The sequence below is a fragment of the Haliaeetus leucocephalus genome, unplaced genomic scaffold (genome assembly GCF_000737465.1).
Source record: "Haliaeetus leucocephalus isolate CR32 unplaced genomic scaffold, Haliaeetus_leucocephalus-4.0 Scaffold13, whole genome shotgun sequence".
In the NCBI taxonomy this organism is placed as follows: Eukaryota; Metazoa; Chordata; class Aves; order Accipitriformes; family Accipitridae; genus Haliaeetus; species Haliaeetus leucocephalus.
Genome location: NW_010972449.1, coordinates 2,508,877 through 2,513,459, shown reverse-complemented (window position 1 = coordinate 2,513,459; position 4,583 = coordinate 2,508,877).

Here is a 4,583-nt window from a genome sequence, read left to right as displayed (position 1 = left end):
GGAGCCGGCGCCGCGCTTCGCCTCTCGCCGCGGGACCGGCGGCTGCGGTGGGGGCTGGGGCATAAAGGGAGCTGGCGGCCGAGGGGCTGCGGCCTGAGGTTTAAGCGCGGCCGAGGAGGAGGAGGGATTAGGGGGGAAGGGAGGAGGGACGTCGTGCGAGCCAGGGGATGGGGCGGGGGGGGCTGCGAGGGCTCCCCGTCCCCGCTGACAGCGGGGGAGAGGGTCGCTGTGAGCGCTGCCGTGGCTGTCATCCTTCCCTCCGCCGGGGGTGGGCTTGGGTGAGCTGGATCTGTGCACGGCCGGAGGTGGTCGGCGGCGATCCTCTGGGCCTGGAGCGGGGACGGTGCCTGCGCTCGCCTTTGTGAGGCTGCAGGTAATCTCTCTGCCTGAAGGGAGATTTGTGTCGGTGTAGGCTGGCTGGTAAGTCAGTGGCATGTGTGTGTGTGTGTGTGTTTTCACCTAGTGACAATGGGCTTGTTCTGTGTACAGGAAATAGAATGAGGAGGAAGAGACCAGTTCCTGTGGGAAGACATGAAGTGTAGCAAATGAGAGGGCATTTTTTTCTGTGTCCTGACACTGTCTCGGGCCTAGCTGGCAGAGGATCAGAGGGACGGGGTTCGGTTTCTTCGTGTAATTTTGTACCGTCGCGGATCGCAACCAAAATACCTCAAATAATTTACCTGTGCACCAGCTCTGTTGACCTGACCGCTGCCGCAATTTAATCGTGATACGGTTACTGCATTTTAAATCCATTCCAGTGATATCAACCAGAGTTGTTTCTTACATTTTTTGAAAAAAGTTATGATACCCTTATTAAAAAAGGAGTTAAATCTCAGCTTTTGACCTTGGTGTGTGCTGAGTGTGGAAAAGGGATTGGATATGCAAGGAATATTCCTATTCTGAGTGGTTCTGGAAATCTTTCCCATTACTTTTTCAAAACTTGGAACCCAGCGGGGAATTCTGTTCTGCCACATGTTGAGACTTTGGCAGCCCCTTCTCCCATCTCCTGTCACTTCTCTGTCAAGAACCCAATATACATATTGGTCGTTTGCTTTTTAGATGTTCTTATTTTGTTTCACGAGCTCAGTTCAGGCAGTGGTCTGCTCTGCTTTAAAACAACAGTATAAAGACAACTTCTTTGCCTTGAAGGATTTAACTACGTATTGTTACAGTAAATGCGCGTTGGTACGGATTTAGGTGGTTTATTGTAGTTCAATTAGATGTGCCTAGTGAACTAGTGTATTAGTGTGTTTTAATTGCAGAACGAAATTACAAATTAGTAAAATAGTCCAGGATTTGTCAGCTTTCTTTAAAAAAAAAGAATGAAACAAAATGTCAACTGCGCATTATTTTGATCTTTAACTACTTTGCTTTTTGAATGAGTGTCTTTGCTGTCGTAGTATTTTTTAACAGAGGCTGGGAGGAGGATTAACTCTTCTTTAGGTTGTGTATTTTAGGGGAATGAAGTTGGGATTTAAGTTGCTCTTTACTGCTTGCTAGCTGGATCACAAGAATAGTAGTTCTTTCTTACAGTATTGAGGTTGTAACAGAACAAGGATGTGAGGCTTACGTCTCAAAACACTGGAATTTTGTGTCTATATTCACTAACGCGTCCTCATGTTTTTGAGGTTTCTGTCACTTCGCATTTTGTCCCGTGATCAGCATTGTCTGGGAGCTATGGAAAGGGCAAAAATCCAGTTTCAGACTAAGGAGTCCTGTTCTATAACTTGTGTGCTCTTCTCTGTGGATGCATATTTAATTACTTCTAGCAACAATCTTGTGTTTGTTTATTTTTAATTGTGGTAATGCAACTCAGCATAGAATTGGCTAGTGCTTTAGTACTTTTAGGAAAAACACGCATGTTGTCAGCTGAGGAAACTGGGACTTCTGTACAGAAGAGTTGTACAGAATTGTGTCCAGCAATTAGGGCAGTTGTACAGTTCTGAAGTTGGCAGATCGCATCCTGTCCGTTTGCCTGACGCGGTCCTTTTTCTGCGATGCAACGGCTGCTTTCTCAGAATGAGTGCTTTCCGTGTTCCTCGGTCTAGTGTCTAGCTGCTGTGCAGATACCTTATTTCACATCTGAAAAGACATAATTTGACATTAACAAAAATCCTTTCACGTACCTATCTTTGGTTCCTGGCCGCAGTAATGTTTCCCTTTTGTCCAGGAGCGTAAGGCTTGATTACACCTCTTTTTGTGCATAACTTATCAACATGTTTCGTAGAATCACTGTAGCTTCCTAAGATATGATAAAGGTTTATTTTGGGTTTCACTTTTTTAAAATTCTCTCAGATGTGTTAGAAATACCTTGAAAAAAATGTCCTTGCAAGCTATGATTACCGGACATTAGCATTGTCAAACACTTAAGCAAAAATAGGGCTTCTTTCAGTGACTGACGTCTCTGTTAATGCTGTTGTTTCGAAGAGATGAGAACTAATTATCATTTTGCTATATTTATTGTTCTGTAAACATAAATCTGAGATTTTAAGGTGGGTTTATACTTTTCTTTTGATTACCAAATGAAATTGATTGCAATTACTTTCTTTTATTAAGATACTATAAGAAGGAAGTACTTGCGCTTTTTCTCCATCCCTTTCATAATTTTAAATACGTAAGTTGCCTTTTGTCACTATTCTTGTTATTTCTTGTAACAACCTCTTCTCTTTTTTTTCCTTCGGTAGTTCCCATACCTATGACCATCTGTACTTTCACTTAGCTCTTTTTAAATGTCTTAAATAGTCTTGCTGACCCAGTATTTCAGATATAGGTGTGTTATCCCCGAAAGGAGGATCTACTGAGAATTTTGCAGGTGAAACTGAATACTGTCATCCTGGAAAAACTAATTTTAATGCGAAAAGTGGGATAAGTGCCAGATGGAAATGCTCCTTCAGAGGATATGCACTTTTTTAGAAAGAAGGTGTTGGCTTGTCAGTAGTGAGTAGAGAAACTTTCTTTGTGAAGTACCTGCAATAATAGAAGGAGGTTATCAGAGCTATCTATGATACTGCTGTTACTCAAATCTTCAAGCCACAGAGGAATGCCACTGCTGGGTCGCAAGGTTGCTCGTGATGTTCTAGATTAAATGAGAGCTGAAACTAATTTTCTGCGAGTGGAATGGACTGAGAGAAGAAAGAGGTTGTGGAATACCCCTTTTCCCTTTGCTTCCTGTCTATTCCAGTGAGGAAATGGGACTGGGTAGCGATAAAAGTTCCTGCTATAACAGGGGGGGGAATAAATACGGGAAGAGCTGTTTGCCCATCACCAAAGTGTGAGTAAGAAGTTAGTAAATGCCAAGGATTTTATCTTGAGGCACCAAGCTGTTGGAAGTATTACAATAGGTGAATATGGAAGCAGCAGGACCTAGATCATTACTTCGTGGAGTACTTGGTCTTTCCTTAATTTCTGGCACCTTGTGGTGAGATTTTTGCATGGGATCCTATTTAGAGGGCACAGCAGCATGCATATCTTGTTTATCTTCAGTTAGTAGGTGTTTAGTGTTTTTCAAGGCCTGATGTAACACCCCCTCCCTTTTTACTGTTGCCCAGTCTGGCAATAGAGATTGCTTTGTTCCTTTTTTGCCCTTTGAATGCACAAAAGATTTTCACAGCTTCCTTCATGTGTGAAGAGAGAAGGGGATTTCTACACCAAAACCAAATATATTTTTAATTTTTCCTTTCCCAGAGCGTTGTATAAGAGTAATACAGATTGCAATGCGTGCGTGTCCTGTCAGGGTGATGATTAGGAGACAGCCTGGGAGAGTAAGCTAAGAACAAAAAAAGAAGCCGCTGTATTGAGTCACTAAGCTTAAAAACAACTGAACTCCCTCTTAAATGTTTTAATCAGTGGAATGATTCTTGTATTAGCCATCAAATGTTTGATGAGTGAAATGGTGGTATATTTAGAAGCTTCTGTACGTAATGCAAAGGGCGTGGAAATTAAGTCTAATGATGCGTCAGAGTAATCAATAAAGCTGCCGGGTTTTGGAATAAGTGTAAATGTACAATGCCGTCTTTGCCCCTGGGAGAATTCAAATCAGTTGGTGTTAAAAATCTTTCTAGATTCAGAAGTCTTGAGAATTTGCTTTCATTGCATTTAAGCATTTAACATGCTACTGCCATGAATTAAAATACAGTCTCTTCCAGAAGACTGAGGTAGTGCTTTTAAGTCTTAGTTGGCTGGATTAGATGTATATGTGGGAGGGTAGGGAGTAAGAGGAGCTACAGCTTGTTGACAGAACTTGTCAAGTGCTAGTAAAATAATTTTTTGCATTCAAGATTTTTTACTAGCTTTGCTCAGTTTAGGTTGAGAGACCTTAACTGACTAATTAAGGTGTTTTGAGGATGGGAGGCACTTTACAACAGAAACAAACCAAATCATTCACCTGAATTTTTAAGGTATCGTACTTTTTAGGCGACAGATTGCGAAGCAGATAGATGAAATTCTGTTGGGTGTACTGTCTAAAATCTGTTGTGAAAGCTTGGCATACAAACATGGAGTTTGGCCTTTAATCTTACATTTTTCAGGAACTGAAATTACGGGCCACATTCCATTTTAACAATTGTTAGAAGCCTCCTGAGGAC